This window comes from Salvelinus alpinus, chromosome 20, assembly GCF_045679555.1.
Source record: "Salvelinus alpinus chromosome 20, SLU_Salpinus.1, whole genome shotgun sequence".
NCBI lineage: Eukaryota > Metazoa > Chordata > Actinopteri > Salmoniformes > Salmonidae > Salvelinus > Salvelinus alpinus.
This window is the reverse complement of record NC_092105.1, coordinates 47,273,617-47,292,327: the sequence shown is the minus strand read 5'-3', so window position 1 is coordinate 47,292,327 and position 18,711 is coordinate 47,273,617. Positions and strand designations below refer to the sequence as shown.

Here is an 18,711-nt window from a genome sequence, read left to right as displayed (position 1 = left end):
GGGAATTTCCCATGGGAGTGAGTGGATTCCTGCACACTCCCACGCATCCCGAAAACTTGTGTGATAAAGGGATTTCTTGGATAGTAAATTATTGACTATGTCACACCCTGATTTGTTTCACCTGTCTTTGTGATTGTCTCCACTCCCCTCCAGGTGTCACCCATCTTCCCAATTATCCCCTGTGTATTTATACCTGTGTTCTCTGTTGCCCGTTCGTTTTGTTTCGTCAAGCCTACAAGCATTTTTTCCTCTGTTCCTGTCTCTTGATTGTTCCTGTTTTCTAGTTTTCCAGGTTTTGACCTTTTCTGCCTGCCCTGACCCTGACCCTGAGCCTGCCTGCCGTCCTGTACCTTTGCCCCAACCATCTGGATTACTGACCCATGCCTGGCCTAGACCTGCCTTTTGCCTGCCTCTGTTGGATTATTAAATTGTTGTTAATTCGACGTTTTCTGCATCTGGGTCTTACCTGAAACGTGATAGACTATGCATTAACAACTTTGTGGAAATATCCAGACTGTGCACATCACGGCTGCAGGCCTCTACTTCTTCATGTGTTGAAAGAGAAGCCCTGTGAAAAGAAGCCAACTCTCCGTGTCCTTATATATTCTGTTTTTAGGTTTTCTGATCATTCTGATGTATAATTTAAGTGTTTTTACAGAGTGAAAATTTCGATTTTACCATTTATGAGTGTAGCCAAGCTAAGCTTGCTAACTTTGTATGTAAGTTAATGAGAACAAGATACCCAAAATAGACAATGAGAATGAGTGACCCAAAATAGACACTCTGGCTTTATTTTTTAATTTATTTTTCTTAATTTGGTTTGGTTTTTAACCTTATGGCCTACAACAAGTCACAGTAAAACATGATTTTTTAAAAACATTTTTGTTTTGTATACAATCTACATTAACAATCTAAATGGACCAAAAAGAGACAATAGAAAAAACTGTTAATGGCAATGTGAGAAAATTATGTTAACTAGTCTGGCCCTAATTTAGGTTAAATATTTTTTTTTTAATGTAAGTCAGGGTGGGATCAGCCCGTGGCGGCTTCCCGCATGTGCGATTCATTTGCAGTCTGGACTCGGAGGGTTAAACATCTCCTGCTCTGACTGCAGCGCGAGGACACCCCGTGCTTTGGGACGGGGGTGTGGCCCACGGCAGCACCCGCTGCTCATTGAGAAGAGTAAGAACGATACGTGCTTTCATGTTAAAGTCTCCAAAAGTCTCCAATAACACCAGAAAGTCGCTAGATTTGTCGCTAGTGGCTTTTTTGAACATTTGTCGCTAGAGGGGTCTGAATATTCGCTAAATATAGTGACAAAGTCGCTAAGTTGGCAACACTGACTCTTAATTGGTTGTGCATCCTGCTGGAAGTATACATTGTCGACCCGGAAGATGGTCAATCCATATAGGGCTTTCAGTCTCAAATGGCTGTAATCCTCAGTAAAGGGAAGTGTGATTTGCAAGTGGAGCTTGGCAAAAGGGGCATGAATTGTTGACATAATTGTCATCCAAACCAAACCTTTATTTACTTGTTGTGACAAACACAGGTTCCAAACTCTGTTTTAGACGAGACTGACTTTATGACCAAAACTATCATATTTACCTTTTGCTGTCAATTTGACACTAGACTAAATGTTCCTGACTCATATCGGTCTCACCTAGACCGTTTTCAAATCGATTAGGTGGTTTTTAGGGGCAGTCGCTCTTTAAAATAGAGCCCATTATGTAATTTCCCATTACATACAATGGATGGGGAATATCTTCTGTTTGCCTTTTATTGTTACAAGAAGGCATGGCTTTGATGTTGGGGTAATTTTTCCAACATATGGTCTTCCTTATTAAAAGGAAGCAATAAAGCTTCGGTATTCATCTGCAAAGTGATATCATTTTAGCCTTTAGGCTAGTCATGTTCCTCTATGAGATGGCTCACACTAGAATAAGGAGCCAGTAAATCATTTGTCATTTGTTTCCCGGGGCCAGGTTTGCAGCTTATGTTAAAGATGGGTAACCACATATAACCACAGATGTGAGCGCAAAACAGCCAAAGGCAGGGAAAGAGAGCTTTTGTTATTTTAAATTTTTTTTGTTTGTTTCTGCACCCTGCCCCTCAGGCTTCATATAAAGTCTTTATAGATACCAGCACACCTTCATTACTTTGGATAGCCAAAGGATACACATGCCTTGATCCATCACTGAACATATTAGGGGATAGGAAAGGGACTGATTGCAGGCTTACCGTACCAATTGGGCCATAATCTTCAACTCCCGGTACTGGTATAGAATAATCTATTCACTCTCCGTCCTTTCATAAATCAGTTTGTCCCTCCATTTGTTTGTTCCTATGTCCATTCTTCTGTCTTTATGTCCGTCTGTCCGTCCACTACAGCCTATCTGTTAGGGCTGCACGATTTGGACAAAATATCTAATTGTGATTATTATATTTTTTTTGTCCAAATATTGCAATTATGAAATGCAATTTTTTTAAGACTTGGGTGAAAACTTGGTAATTCCATCAAACATGTTTAAAACAGGTGTCAGGGTATAGAACATAACATCTAAAATGAGATCATATGAATGAATACATACTGTGCTAACTGAATACAAAACCAAATGAAACAAATCTCTTCCAACATTGTTATAGGCTACATATGATAATAGATAAGATTATTACACCTACATATTAACTAACAAACATTTTTAACATGAGCATCAAAATATAGTTTGCTTTAAACACAGCACTAATTCATTAATGACATTCAGTTTCTATTTCCTATTTTACCATTGAGTTCTTTGATAACCTAAATTAATGATGTATTCAGGCACCATAGGCTGTAGATGGAATAGGAAGCTTTTGATTGGGTAATTATGTATAAGTAGGCTCAATCATTGTTATAATTGAAATTAAGTCAAAGTGCCTTAAACATGTAATAACTTAGCCTACTGTTTGCAAGGTGCAGCGTGTGTCCAAAACAGTCTAGTCCAGTCATTGAACGTGATGGCCACTACCACGTTTCTGTCGTTATCGTTATGCACACTTGCTGCACCTCGCAGGCCCCAGACAGCTAAAGCTTCTCTCAAGCACAGAGCGATGTCTTCTCCCGTGTGATCTCCAGGGAAGTACCCTATGATGTTTGTAAGCACCGACCTTTCAGTTGAAACTCATCATCCATAAGGTTTACATTTACATTTACATTTAAGTCATTTAGCAGACGCTCTTATCCAGAGCGACTTACAAATTGGAAAGTTCATACATATTCATCCTGGTCCCCCCGTGGGGAATGAACCCACAACCCTGGCGTTGGAAGCGCCATGCTCTACCAACTGAGCCACAAACTAAGGGGCTCAGTTCTATTAGACCAAAGGTCTGTTGTAGTAAGGGATTGGCACCAAAACAATGTTCTCGTTAGCACTAGCAGCACTCATGTTTCCGACACCGTGAAGCTCTTTCTCTCCTCCTCACTAACGTCTAACTGCTCGCTCTAAGCGGGGACGATGGTGATTGGCCAGTATGTGCATGTCATGCAGAGAGTGAGAGCCCGCTTGTGATTGGTCAGCATCCTCTTTGCACGTAGAGAGTGAATTAACAGAGAGTCTAGCGCATCTCATTGAAGGAGGTACCGTAGTCTAGTTTTTGGGGTATTAACAAAGTCTCAAAGAAAGGAGAGAAATGCAGCCTCTTGCAATATGAATATTGCACATGTCAATATTGCAATTTAGGTCTGAATTCGAATAATCGTGATGCCCTACAATCTGCCAAGCTATGCATCAGCTCCTGTTTGTTTATCTGTCAATCAATCCATCCTTTCGCAGGGAACTAAAGACTCAGCAAGGGAAGAAAGACACCAAGAGAGAGCTGCTGGGCACTGGGACCAGCCTGACAGAGTCCCACTGCATCTGCTGGCAGCCCGTTAAATTCCTGGTGAACAACAAGCGCCAGTGTCTGGAATGCCAGCTGTGCGCCTGTAAGGCCTGAAGCTGCTACAACACGAAGGAGCGCTGCTGGGTGTGCGACCCCTGCTGCGTGGAGAATGTAACGCATATCTTACATCTTGACAATGTACACGTTCTACTTCTAATTCCTACTTGAGGTATGAAGTTAAGTAGATAGTTCCTTTCATCCACCCCTCTGATAAATCTCCCACACACTTTGCCAGATGCATTTCACAAACTCCACATATCATACTGTGTGTGATCATGATCCAAGCACTGAAATATTGACTTTTACTCTGCACAAAGCCAGATCCTTCAGATTTAAACCGTGGTAGGCTACTGTACTTTACAGTGTTTATCTACAGGTAACTGGCAAAATAAAGGAAACACTAACATAAAGTGTCTTAATAGAGCATTATGCCATCACAACCCACCAGAACAGCTTCAATGAGCCTTGGCATAGATTCTACAAGTGTCTGGAACTCTATTGGAGGGATGCGACACCATTCTTCCATGAGAAATTCCATAATTTGGTGTTTTGTTGATGCTGGTGGAAAATGCTCCAGAATCTCCCATAAGTGTTCAATTGGGTTAAGATCTGGTGACAGACAGACAGACAGACACAAACTCACCGTTTAAATGACCTATGCTCTTTTGAGATCCCTTTTTTCAAAGTCACTGAGATCTCTTCTATCCATGGTAGCCAAAATAATGGGCAACTGGGCATTTTTATACATGACCCTAAGTACGATGGGATGTTAATTGCTTAATTAACTCAGGAACCACACCTGTGGAGAGCACCTGCTTTCAATATACTTTGTATCTCTTATTTACTCAAGTGTTTCCTTTATTTTGGCAGTTACATGTATGTACAGTATCTATTGATGTGTCTATTTGCGGTGTTGGGATTAATTACAGTTAACAAAAGTAATATGTTACTTTCCACCCAAAGTAATATTGTAAAGTAACGCGTTATATTACTTTGCATTACTTTCATTTTTTTTTTTATAAAACAATCTCACCCATTTGTTTGACTGTCAGAGGGAACGCGCGCTCTACCAAAGATAGCTACTTACTAACTCAGGGTAGATCATTAGTTTCTCCTTTTACCTGTGGCGCTGCTTTCCTGTGCAAAGTGCTGCGATATATTTGGGCTGCCATATATAGCCATGTGTACTGTAAGCAAGTGGTCACCAACTTGTTCTGAGTCAAGATCACTTTCTGAGTCTAAATGCAAGCCAAGATCTACCACTCAGATCTTTTTTAACATGACTTTAAAAAATGTAAGCCTATGCAACATTAACCCATTACAAACAGTTCTGTAGCAATGAGGTTTGTGCAGTAGGCTATAGGCCCAATACATTATCACTGCATGTTGGCTTGAATGCTTGAATTGCCCTGCCAGTGTTGTTCTTCTCAGACCATTTTGAAATTATATTTATAAATATATATGGTCACAGTGGTAATAGATAATGTATTGTATTACTTGTGAGGCACAGCTGAGTGAGCATAATAATTGCAAAAAATGTTTTTACTGACTGTACTGGATTTGATGGTCAGTCTGAGGGGAGGGAAGAAGCAGCGGTGAGGCTGCCTCAACTGACTCACCATCCCTCTGCTGAGAAAAGGGGACACGGGCCTCCTGAGTGGGGCTGTAGTCTAAGGCACTTCACCGATTTGGACTATTTTGTATGTCCATTACATGAAATCCCCCAAAAATCTATTTAAATGACAGGTTGTAATGCAACAAAATAGGAAAAACGCTATGGGGGATGAATACTTTTGCAAGGCACTGTATGATATACCATTTTCTGAGTCTCTGCTTTTATCCAATGTAAAAAAAATACAATTTCAAATGTTGCTACATAAGACTGAATCGAGCTGGTCGGTCACATATTAAATAACAAGAAACAGAATAATGATTTGATTATTCAAATGTTGTGTTTTTAAGTATCGGTTCTGGTTCAAACCATGCACCATAAGTTTTGGCCAATTAATAGTCCTGGCTTCTTGACAACACAGAAAATGATAAATGGGTCTTTTGTCATGTTTTTGATCTGCATTTGTAATCGAATAAACAGATATGGCTCATTAATCTATATGGTCCAAATCAGGATGACCCATAATTCTTTCGAAAACATTTGACCAATTTATTGAACTTACAGGCAACAAATGGTCAAATTTTTATGGTAGGAGACTATAACACAGTGTTAAGTACCTCAATGGACCGTAAGGTAATCACTCTACAAACTATCATCACCGTGCCCTTAAGGAAATCACATATATTATGGACACATTAGAAATAGTGGATATTTGGAGACTAAAAAAAACCTTACCTAGTGAGATATACATGGAGGAGACTTAATCAAGCTAGTCATCTTGACTACTTTCTTGTCTCTTTCTCTCTTGCGTCAAAGGATAAAAAAGTTTTAATAGGAGACAGAATGCGATCGGATCATTATCTAATTGTCATTCACATAACTAATAGATTTTCCACGTGGTCGGGGATATTGGAAATTTACTCAAAAAATATTGGAGGACATCTTATTTTTAACTAAGACAAACTAATTTATAACAGAAGTTTTCAAGTATAACACAGTCAATTATACATTGTTTTAGAATGACATACTGTGAGGTGAGGCAGAAAATAAGCCTAACGATGCCATTTGGCTGCTCTACGAGTGGTCTGGATCACTTGTAGATGTGCAAAGGTTTTTAGGAGCAACTTTACTAATTAAGGTACATCGTAAGGGGGTTCTAACGATGATCTTAAAGCTACGAAGGCTCTGGGAAACGAGGCCCAGGGCCATCGTTAGAACCATAGGACCTCTGATTTTGGGAAATCGTGCCATGATTTTTATGCACGGTTGTGCATCGGAGAGTTTCAAAGGAAGTGTCATATGCTATCTGTGGACAGAGCTAAGTTTTTATATCATACCTTATTATTGATGTAGCTTATAGGCTAATCACAAATGGCCAGATCCTGACATTGGCAAAACTACAAACTGTTCTCAATGGGTCATAACCACTGTAGATCATTGGTTATGACGTGCGAATTACACTGGACTGCGGCTTCCTGCACATGTGGTTATGTTGTCTAAGCTTGTAGGAACTGAAGCTTGTGGTGAGTGTTATTTTTCTCTCCCTGCTCTGCTGACAAGTATTTTTCTCTGCTCATACAGAAGTAATAAAGGCCTAGTGCACAAATTTGGTGGAAAAAATGTTTTTATTATTCTTTATACTAATTATTTTTCATTGTGATTTGTCAGGGGGTGCTGTACCACCCTCAGCACACCTACTTCCCTCGGACATGCATATGCAGATCAACAACATGAAGAACTACCCATTTATAACGGGTTTAGCCACCACACACACACCTGCAGTACACTTCTCACCTGCCCCCTTTCCCCTGCCTGCCACATACTTACTCAAACACCTGAGATTTAAGGACGATTTAGGTCTGTATTTACAGTGTCTCAGAGTAGCATTGCTGATCAAGGATTACTGATCAGGTCCCACTTGACCATGTAATCAGCAGACGCAACTGCTATTTCAGCAGTGTTCAGCACTGAGGAGTGGTCCCCTGATTGAGTAATCATTATAGGAAAACAATTTTTTATACATTATTGTGGAGATTATTTCTCTTTATATTGAATTGTTGTGTCCATGTATTACATTTTATTATAGGGAATGTCATGGAACGTAGACTGTATATCATGTTGTACAAGATGTGCAACCAGTGTCTTTTTAGGAGACAAGTGCACAGGTCTCTCCCCTCTATCCTATCAAGGGACATAGACCCTGTTATCCTGATTCAGACTCAGACCTGTTTCTTGTGCCACAGTGAACAAAATATTATAATGCTCTCTCACCTATGCAGAACTAAAACGCTTCAGTATTGATCATCAGATATGTGCTTTCTTGGTTATAAACAATGATTTTGGGGGTTCTTATCAACATTTCAGAAAAAAGCTTATTTAATTAAGTTCAGTTGTATGCATAGAGTAGCTGTAAAGGTTTTCTTCCAGGGGTGAAGGAGAGGACCAAAGTGCAGCGCGGCTAGTGTTAAACATGTTTAATGAAGAACAAGTGAACACTACAAACAACTTACAAAATAACAAACGTGCAAAACCGATACAGACCTATCTGGTGCAGAACACAAACACAGAGACAGGTAACAAACACCCACAAACTCCCAACACAAAACAAGCCTCCTATATATGAGTCTCAATCAGAGACAACGACTACCATCTGCCTCTGATTGAGAACCCACACTAGGCTGACATAGAAACAGACAAACTAGACACACAACATAGAATTCCCACCCAGCTCACGTCCTGACCAACTAAACACATACAAAACAAGAGAAAACAGGTCAGGAACGTGACAGAACCCCCCCCCTCAAGGTGCGAACTCCGGGCGCACCCCTAAAAACTCAAGGGGAGGGTCTGGGTGGGCATCTGTCCGCGGTGGCGGCTCCGGCGGTGGACGAGGACACCACTCCACCATTGTCTTTGTCCCCCTCCTTAGCGTCCTTTGAGTGGCGACCCTCGCCCCCGACCATGGTCCAGGAACCTTCACTAAGGCCCCTCCTACATAGAGGAGACAGCTCAGGACAGAGAGGTAGCTCAGGACAGAGAGGTAGCTCAGGACAGAGAGGTAGCTCCGGACAGAGAGGTAGCTCCGGACAGAGGGACAACTCTGTACTAATGGCAGCTCCGGACTGGGTGGCAGCTCCGGACTGAGTGGCAGCTCCGGACTGGGTGGCAGCTCCGGACTGAGTGGCAGCTCATGACTGAGTGGCAGCTCATGACTGAGTGGCAGCTCATGACTGAGTGGCAGCTCATGACTGTAGGGCAGCTCATGACTGTAGGGCAGCTCATGACTGTAGGGCAGCTCATGACTGTAGGGCAGCTCATGACTGTAGGGCAGCTCATGACTGTAGGGCAGCTCATGACTGTAGGGCAGCTCATGACTGTAGGGCAGCTCATGACTGTAGGGCAGCTCCTGACTGGCTGGCGGCTCTGGCAGCTCCTGACTGGCTGGCGGCTCTGGCAGCTCCTGACTGGCTGGCGGCTCTGGCAGCTCCTGACTGGCTGGCGGCTCTGGCAGCTCCTGACTGGCTGGCGGCTCTGGCAGCTCCTGACTGGCTGGCGGCTCTGGCAGCTCCTGACTGGCTGGCGGCTCTGGCGGCTCCTGACTGGCTGGCGGCTCTGGCGGCTCCTGACTGGCTGGCGGCTCTGGCGGCTCCTGACTGACGGGCGGCTCTAGCGGCTCCTGACTGACGGACAGCTCTAATGGCTCGGGACAGACGGGCGGCTCTAATGGCGCTGGGCAGACGGATGGCTCAGAAGGCGCTGGGCAGACGGATGGCTCAGAAGGCGCTGGGCAGACGGATGGCTCAGAAGGCGCTGGGCAGACGGATGGCTCAGAAGGCGCTGGGCAGACGGATGGCTCCGACGGCGCTGGGGAGACGGCCAGCTCTGACGGCGTTGGGCAGACGGACAGTTCAGACGGCGTTGGGCAGACGGACAGTTCAGACGGCGTTGGGCAGACGGACAGTTCAGACGCCGCTGGGCAGACGGGCAGTTCAGGCGCCGCTGGGCAGACGGCAGACTCTGGCCGGCTGAGACGCACTATAGGCCTGATGCGTGGTGCCGGAACTGGAGGTACCGGGCTGAGGGCACGCACCTCAGGGCGAGTGCGGGGAGGAGGAACAGGGCTCTGGCGATGCACTGGAAGCCTGGTGCGTGGTGTAGGCACTGGTGGTACTGGGCTGGGGCGGGAAGGTGGCGCCGGATATACCGGACCGTGAAGGAGGACACGCGCTCTTGAGCACCGAGCCTCTCCAACCTTACCAGGTTGAATGGTCCCCGTAGCCCTGCCAGTGCGGCGAGGTGGAATAGCCCGCACTGGGCTATGCAGGCGAACCGGGGACACCACCTGTAAGGCTGGTGCCATGTACGCCGGCCCGAGGAGACGTACTGGAGGCCAGATACGTTGGGCCGGCTTCATGACATCCAGCTCGATGCCCAACCTAGCCCTCCCAGTGCGGCAAGGTGGAATAGCCCGCACTGGGCTAAGCACGCGTACTGGGGACACCGTGCGCTTTACCGCATAACACGGTGTCTGACCGGTACGACGCCCTCTCACTCCACGGTAAGCCCGGGGAGTTGGCTCAGGTATCCAACCCGGCTTCGCCACACTCCCCTTTAGCCCCCCCCCAAGAAATTTTTGGGTGAGCCTCTCGGGTTTCCAGCCACTCTGCCTTGCAAGCGCCTCATAATGCCGCCTCTCCGCTTTTGAATTCTCCAGCTCCGCTTTGGGACGGCGACACTCCTCTGGCTCTGCCCAGGGTCCCTCTCCGTCCAGAATCTCCTCCCATGTCCATTCCTCCTTGTACTGCTGCTGCTGTTGCTGCTGCCCGTTGCCACGCTGCTTGGTCCGGGTTTGGTGGGTGTTTCTGTAAAGGTTTTCTTCCAGGGGTGAAGGAGAGGACCAAAGTGCAGCGCGGCTAGTGTTAAACATGTTTAATGAAGAACAAGTGAACACTACAAACAACTTACAAAATAACAAACGTGCAAAACCGATACAGACCTATCTGGTGCAGAACACAAACACAGAGACAGGTAACAAACACCCACAAACTCCCAACACAAAACAAGCCTCCTATATATGAGTCTCAATCAGAGACAACGACTACCATCTGCCTCTGATTGAGAACCCACACTAGGCTGACATAGAAACAGACAAACTAGACACACAACATAGAATTCCCACCCAGCTCACGTCCTGACCAACTAGACACATACAAAACAAGAGAAAACAGGTCAGGAACGTGACAGAACCCCCCCCCTCAAGGTGCGAACTCCGGGCGCACCCCTAAAAACTCAAGGGGAGGGTCTGGGTGGGCATCTGTCCGCGGTGGCGGCTCCGGCGGTGGACGAGGACACCACTCCACCATTGTCTTTGTCCCCCTCCTTAGCGTCCTTTGAGTGGCGACCCTCGCCCCCGACCATGGTCCAGGAACCTTCACTAAGGCCCCTCCTACATAGAGGAGACAGCTCAGGACAGAGAGGTAGCTCAGGACAGAGAGGTAGCTCAGGACAGAGAGGTAGCTCCGGACAGAGAGGTAGCTCCGGACAGAGGGACAACTCTGTACTAATGGCAGCTCCGGACTGGGTGGCAGCTCCGGACTGAGTGGCAGCTCCGGACTGGGTGGCAGCTCCGGACTGAGTGGCAGCTCATGACTGAGTGGCAGCTCATGACTGAGTGGCAGCTCATGACTGAGTGGCAGCTCATGACTGAGTGGCAGCTCATGACTGTAGGGCAGCTCATGACTGTAGGGCAGCTCATGACTGTAGGGCAGCTCATGACTGTAGGGCAGCTCATGACTGTAGGGCAGCTCATGACTGTAGGGCAGCTCATGACTGTAGGGCAGCTCCTGACTGGCTGGCGGCTCTGGCAGCTCCTGACTGGCTGGCGGCTCTGGCAGCTCCTGACTGGCTGGCGGCTCTGGCAGCTCCTGACTGGCTGGCGGCTCTGGCACCTCCTGACTGGCTGGCGGCTCTGGCAGCTCCTGACTGGCTGGCGGCTCTGGCAGCTCCTGACTGGCTGGCGGCTCTGGCAGCTCCTGACTGGCTGGCGGCTCTGGCGGCTCCTGACTGGCTGGCGGCTCTGGCGGCTCCTGACTGACGGGCGGCTCTAGCGGCTCCTGACTGACGGACAGCTCTAATGGCTCGGGACAGACGGGCGGCTCTAATGGCGCTGGGCAGACGGATGGCTCAGAAGGCGCTGGGCAGACGGATGGCTCAGAAGGCGCTGGGCAGACGGATGGCTCAGAAGGCGCTGGGCAGACGGATGGCTCAGAAGGCGCTGGGCAGACGGATGGCTCCGACGGCGCTGGGGAGACGGCCAGCTCTGACGGCGTTGGGCAGACGGACAGTTCAGACGGCGTTGGGCAGACGGACAGTTCAGACGGCGTTGGGCAGACGGACAGTTCAGACGCTGCTGGGCAGACGGGCAGTTCAGGCGCCGCTGGGCAGACGGCAGACTCTGGCCGGCTGAGACGCACTATAGGCCTGATGCGTGGTGCCGGAACTGGAGGTACCGGGCTGAGGGCACGCACCTCAGGGCGAGTGCGGGGAGGAGGAACAGGGCTCTGGCGATGCACTGGAAGCCTGGTGCGTGGTGTAGGCACTGGTGGTACTGGGCTGGGGCGGGAAGGTGGCGCCGGATATACCGGACCGTGAAGGAGGACACGCGCTCTTGAGCACCGAGCCTCTCCAACCTTACCAGGTTGAATGGTCCCCGTAGCCCTGCCAGTGCGGCGAGGTGGAATAGCCCGCACTGGGCTATGCAGGCGAACCGGGGACACCACCTGTAAGGCTGGTGCCATGTACGCCGGCCCGAGGAGACGTACTGGAGGCCAGATACGTTGGGCCGGCTTCATGACATCCAGCTCGATGCCCAACCTAGCCCTCCCAGTGCGGCAAGGTGGAATAGCCCGCACTGGGCTAAGCACGCGTACTGGGGACACCGTGCGCTTTACCGCATAACACGGTGTCTGACCGGTACGACGCCCTCTCACTCCACGGTAAGCCCGGGGAGTTGGCTCAGGTATCCAACCCGGCTTCGCCACACTCCCCTTTAGCCCCCCCCCAAGAAATTTTTGGGTGAGCCTCTCGGGTTTCCAGCCACTCTGCCTTGCAAGCGCCTCATAATGCCGCCTCTCCGCTTTTGAATTCTCCAGCTCCGCTTTGGGACGGCGACACTCCTCTGGCTCTGCCCAGGGTCCCTCTCCGTCCAGAATCTCCTCCCATGTCCATTCCTCCTTGTACTGCTGCTGCTGTTGCTGCTGCCCGTTGCCACGCTGCTTGGTCCGGGTTTGGTGGGTGTTTCTGTAAAGGTTTTCTTCCAGGGGTGAAGGAGAGGACCAAAGTGCAGCGCGGCTAGTGTTAAACATGTTTAATGAAGAACAAGTGAACACTACAAACAACTTACAAAATAACAAACGTGCAAAACCGATACAGACCTATCTGGTGCAGAACACAAACACAGAGACAGGTAACAAACACCCACAAACTCCCAACACAAAACAAGCCTCCTATATATGAGTCTCAATCAGAGACAACGACTACCATCTGCCTCTGATTGAGAACCCACACTAGGCTGACATAGAAACAGACAAACTAGACACACAACATAGAATTCCCACCCAGCTCACGTCCTGACCAACTAAACACATACAAAACAAGAGAAAACAGGTCAGGAACGTGACAGAACCCCCCCCCTCAAGGTGCGAACTCCGGGCGCACCCCTAAAAACTCAAGGGGAGGGTCTGGGTGGGCATCTGTCCGCGGTGGCGGCTCCGGCGGTGGACGAGGACACCACTCCACCATTGTCTTTGTCCCCCTCCTTAGCGTCCTTTGAGTGGCGACCCTCGCCCCCGACCATGGTCCAGGAACCTTCACTAAGGCCCCTCCTACATAGAGGAGACAGCTCAGGACAGAGAGGTAGCTCAGGACAGAGAGGTAGCTCAGGACAGAGAGGTAGCTCCGGACAGAGAGGTAGCTCCGGACAGAGGGACAACTCTGTACTAATGGCAGCTCCGGACTGGGTGGCAGCTCCGGACTGAGTGGCAGCTCCGGACTGGGTGGCAGCTCCGGACTGAGTGGCAGCTCATGACTGAGTGGCAGCTCATGACTGAGTGGCAGCTCATGACTGAGTGGCAGCTCATGACTGTAGGGCAGCTCATGACTGTAGGGCAGCTCATGACTGTAGGGCAGCTCATGACTGTAGGGCAGCTCATGACTGTAGGGCAGCTCATGACTGTAGGGCAGCTCATGACTGTAGGGCAGCTCATGACTGGCTGGCGGCTCTGGCGGCTCCTGACTGACGGGCGGCTCTAGCGGCTCCTGACTGACGGACAGCTCTAATGGCTCGGGACAGACGGGCGGCTCTAATGGCGCTGGGCAGACGGATGGCTCAGAAGGCGCTGGGCAGACGGATGGCTCAGAAGGCGCTGGGCAGACGGATGGCTCAGAAGGCGCTGGGCAGACGGATGGCTCAGAAGGCGCTGGGCAGACGGATGGCTCCGACGGCGCTGGGGAGACGGCCAGCTCTGACGGCGTTGGGCAGACGGACAGTTCAGACGGCGTTGGGCAGACGGACAGTTCAGACGGCGTTGGGCAGACGGACAGTTCAGACGCCGCTGGGCAGACGGGCAGTTCAGGCGCCGCTGGGCAGACGGCAGACTCTGGCCGGCTGAGACGCACTATAGGCCTGATGCGTGGTGCCGGAACTGGAGGTACCGGGCTGAGGGCACGCACCTCAGGGCGAGTGCGGGGAGGAGGAACAGGGCTCTGGCGATGCACTGGAAGCCTGGTGCGTGGTGTAGGCACTGGTGGTACTGGGCTGGGGCGGGAAGGTGGCGCCGGATATACCGGACCGTGAAGGAGGACACGCGCTCTTGAGCACCGAGCCTCTCCAACCTTACCAGGTTGAATGGTCCCCGTAGCCCTGCCAGTGCGGCGAGGTGGAATAGCCCGCACTGGGCTATGCAGGCGAACCGGGGACACCACCTGTAAGGCTGGTGCCATGTACGCCGGCCCGAGGAGACGTACTGGAGGCCAGATACGTTGGGCCGGCTTCATGACATCCAGCTCGATGCCCAACCTAGCCCTCCCAGTGCGGCAAGGTGGAATAGCCCGCACTGGGCTAAGCACGCGTACTGGGGACACCGTGCGCTTTACCGCATAACACGGTGTCTGACCGGTACGACGCCCTCTCACTCCACGGTAAGCCCGGGGAGTTGGCTCAGGTATCCAACCCGGCTTCGCCACACTCCCCTTTAGCCCCCCCCCAAGAAATTTTTGGGTGAGCCTCTCGGGTTTCCAGCCACTCTGCCTTGCAAGCGCCTCATAATGCCGCCTCTCCGCTTTTGAATTCTCCAGCTCCGCTTTGGGACGGCGACACTCCTCTGGCTCTGCCCAGGGTCCCTCTCCGTCCAGAATCTCCTCCCATGTCCATTCCTCCTTGTACTGCTGCTGCTGTTGCTGCTGCCCGTTGCCACGCTGCTTGGTCCGGGTTTGGTGGGTGTTTCTGTAAAGGTTTTCTTCCAGGGGTGAAGGAGAGGACCAAAGTGCAGCGCGGCTAGTGTTAAACATGTTTAATGAAGAACAAGTGAACACTACAAACAACTTACAAAATAACAAACGTGCAAAACCGATACAGACCTATCTGGTGCAGAACACAAACACAGAGACAGGTAACAAACACCCACAAACTCCCAACACAAAACAAGCCTCCTATATATGAGTCTCAATCAGAGACAACGACTACCATCTGCCTCTGATTGAGAACCCACACTAGGCTGACATAGAAACAGACAAACTAGACACACAACATAGAATTCCCACCCAGCTCACGTCCTGACCAACTAAACACATACAAAACAAGAGAAAACAGGTCAGGAACGTGACAGTAGCCTCTTAAATATCACTTGATGGCAGTAACATTTACATTTAAGTCATTTAGAAGGATTACTTTATCCTACCCTAGGTATTCCTTAAAGAGGTGGGGTTTCAGGTGTCTCCGGAAGGTGGTGATTGACTCCGCTGACCTGACGTCGTGAGGGAGTTTGTTCCACCATTGGGGTGCCAGAGCAGCGAACAGTTTTGACTGGGCTGAGCGGGAAGTAAGGCGCAGCAATTAACCCTGGAGTCTATTTGAACCCTGTTGGTATTTAGAGCTTTGAAATGTCAGATGATAAGTAGGAGTGACACACACAGAGCATTTAAAAGAGAGGCAGTCAGACTTTTGTATCACTATGCTTTCTTTATGGTTATATTGCATTTTACCCACCCACTCACTAGCCGTCAAAGTCCTTGCATTCTTAGTCCTTGTTTCCTCCATTCCTTGCCTCTCTTTCAAAGCACATCATAGGAGGAGGTTAGAGAGGGGGAACCTTCAATCCTCTCCCAAAATGTGCTTTGAGAACAAGGTCAGGCATGAAGGAAATACGGACAGAGGAAGCAAGGATTTGACAGCTAGTAAAATGTTTAGACTGTGAGTGAAGGAGTGAGTGAGTGAGTGAGTGAGTGAGTGAGTGAGTGAGTGAGTGAGTGAGTGAGTGAGTGAGTGAGTGAGAAAGAAAGGACAAGGGGGGCGGGGAGAGGACTGTACTGCAGGTGTGTGTGTGGTGGCCTGGCCAGTCATTTGTCGGTCGTCTCTGTCACCTCAGACCTTTGGCTCTTAATCGGAATATCTCACCCTGCTCTCTACCTCTTCATTGTCACTCTGTTGAATTATGTAATTCTCTGACCCCTCCACTCTTCTCCTTTCCTGAGCCCATACCCTCAACAGACAGAATTGCAACACCAGCCGAGCTACAGTACTGCACTTCTAAAAATGACACCAAATGACACCTCTCGCTAGTGAATGACACTCAACCTGTCTTCATCACAAGGTTGAGTCAGAGGTGAACAAGGTGATTAGCTCACTAAAGAACTCTAAAACCAAATATGTGTTTGGGCTGGACTACCTTTCTTAAAAACGGCCCCATTACTAAGGTTACCAACACATCTGTAATCTATAATAACGGCCATATTTAAATCAGGTGACCCTGCTGACGTGAGTAACTACAGGCCCATTAGTATACTACCTGTGGTGCCGAGGGTTGCGGAAAATTGTGTGGCAGAGCAACTGATTGCCCACCTCAACAACAGCCCCTTCACATTACACTCCATGCAGTTTGGCTTCAGAGCAAAACACTCCACAGAAACGGCCAACTGCTTTCTTCTTTCTTCAAGATGGACAAAGGGGGCGTTGTTGGGGGTGTGTTTCTAGACCTAAGGAAAGCTTTTGATACTGTTAACCATGAGATTCTCATCACAAAACTGTCCAAGTTCAACGTTTCCCCCGGATGCCTTGAGATGGATCAAATTCTACCTTGAAGGCAGAATCCAGTGTGAGCTGTTGAACACTCTCAGTTAGGATTTGGGAGTGCCCCAAGGGTCAATACTGGGGCCCCTCCTGTTCAGCCCGTACATTAATGATCTGCCTTCTGTCTGTACTGGGTCTGAAGTTAAAATTTATGAAGATGATACAGTGATATAAGATAACAGTCAAAAGTTTGGACACACCTACTCATTCAAGGGTTTTTCTTTATTTTTACTATTTTCTACGCTGTAGAATAATAGTGAAGACATCAAAACTATGAAATAACACATGGAATCATGTAGTAACCACAAAAAGTGTTAAACAAATCAAAATATATTTTATATTTGAGATTATTCAAAGGAGCCACCCTTTGCTTTGATGACAGCTTTGCACACTCTTGGCATTCTCTCAACCAGCTTCATTAGGTAGTCACCTGGAATGATTTTCCAACAGTCTTGTAAGAGTTCCCACATATGCTGAGCACTTGTTGGCTGCCTTTCCTTCATTCTGCGGTCATCCCAAACCATCTCAATTGGGTTGAGGTCGGGTGATTGTGGAGGCCACGTCATCTGATGCAGCACTCCACCACTCTCCTTCTTGGTCAAATAGCCCTTACACAACCTGGAGGTGTGTTTTGGGTCATTGTCCTGTTGAAAAACAAATGATAGTCACAGTAAGCGCAAACCAGATATATTGTATTTTCAGCTGTTTGGAGCTGGTGTACAAACCCGAAAGTAAAAGATGCAAAAACTAAGCTTAAGAAGGGAAAGATATAAATAGAGCACAGAACAGATCTATCGCTTCTTAGACTTGCTTTCAATGAGAATTACATATCTATAACTCACATTTCTATGTGAATTTGGTCAGGTCACCCAAAAAGTTACATATTGCAGCTTTAATAGATAAATGAATAGCTATTAAGAAGAATCCTAGAGTGTCAGCTAAAGACTTACAGAAATCTCTGGAACATGCTGAAATCTCTGTTGACGAGTCTACGATACGTAAAACACTAAACAAGAATGGTGTTCATGAGAGGACACCACAGAAGAAGCCACGGCTGTCCAAAAAAACCATTGCTGCACGTCTGAGGTTTGCAAAAGTGCACCTGTCCACAAAATATTCTGTGGACAGATGAAACTACAGTTGAGTTGTTTGGAAGGAACACACAACACTGTGGAGAGAAAAAAGGTAGAGCACGCCAACATCAAAACCTCATCCCAACTGTAAAGTATGGTGGATGGAGCATCATGGTTTGGGGCTGCTTTGCTGCCTTAGGGCCTGGACATGCTCGCTGTCATCGACGGAAAAATGAATTCCCAGGTTAATCAAACATTTTGCAGGAGAATGTTAGGCTATCTGTCCGCTAATTGAATCTCTACAGAAGCTGGGTGATGCAACAGGACAACGACCCAAAAAACAGAAGTAAATCAACTACAGAATGGCTTCAACAAAAGAAAATACGCCTCCTGGAGTGGCCCAGTCAGAGTCCTGACCTCAACCCGATTGAGATGCTGTGGCATGACCTCAATAGAGCAGTTCACACCAGATATTCCAAGAATATTGCTGAACTGAAACAGTTTTGTAAATAGTAATGGTCCAGAATTCCTCCTGATCGTTGTGCAGGTCTGATCCACAACTACAGAAAATGTTTGGTTGAGGTTATTGCTGCCAAAGGAGGGTTCACATTCTTTTTCCACCCTGTGAATGTTTAGACAATGTGTTCAATTAATACATGAAAACGTATAATTGTTTGTGTATTGTTTGTTTAAGCAGACTGTGTTTGTCTATTGTTCTGACCTAGATGTAGATAAGATCAAATATTATGAACAATTTATGC

General features: G+C 48.2%; 1 non-coding gene across 1 annotated transcript; it reads right to left on the bottom strand.

Annotated features, from left to right (window-relative positions):
- Positions 1-3,266: 3,266 nt before the first annotated feature.
- trnag-ucc (transfer RNA glycine (anticodon UCC)) lies at positions 3,267-3,343 on the bottom strand. The gene has a single exon. It is a non-coding gene; the product is annotated as a tRNA-Gly (tRNA).
- Between the last annotated feature and the right edge of the window lie 15,368 nt (positions 3,344-18,711).